Genomic DNA, 577 nt, shown 5'->3' with positions numbered 1-577 from the left:
ATAGGATAAAAATAAGTTTTTTTGAAAGTTGAGACTAGTCGGATGGCATGATATCTTAATCTTATACTATTAAATAAATTAATTTAAATTACAAAAGATTTTGTAATGCAAGAAAGGAATCTTGCCATTCACATCAATGAAAATTTGTTGATTTCATTGATAGTGCCACCAAGGAAGCCTAACCACTCGAGGACTACAAACAAGAGGGAGTTTTGAGCACATCTTTAGTAATTTTTATCGAAACTTAAAAAAAAAAATAAGAATTAGGCTCTATTTGGGGCAGCCTATTTGGTGTGGTGTGTTTTGAAAACGCACCCAAGCCCGTTTGAGTAAACTCTATTTTGACTTTTTTTTTTCAAAAAGTTGTGTTTTTAGACCATTAAAATCAACGTTTTCACACCATTCCGAATTAGGTGCGGTGACAGTTTTCTAGCTACGGTCTGGTTTTTCAAAAAAAAAAAAAATTTATAATAGTCATCGCAGAATTTTGAATGGCATATTGTTTTTCAGCAGCTTATTAATAAGGTGCAGTTGCCCCAAATTGACCATTAATAAATATCTTCTCAAGATAAATTGA

The sequence above is a fragment of the Phalaenopsis equestris genome, unplaced genomic scaffold, assembly GCF_001263595.1.
Source record: "Phalaenopsis equestris unplaced genomic scaffold, ASM126359v1 Scaffold000002, whole genome shotgun sequence".
NCBI lineage: Eukaryota > Viridiplantae > Streptophyta > Magnoliopsida > Asparagales > Orchidaceae > Phalaenopsis > Phalaenopsis equestris.
Note: the sequence above shows the minus strand (reverse complement) of the source record.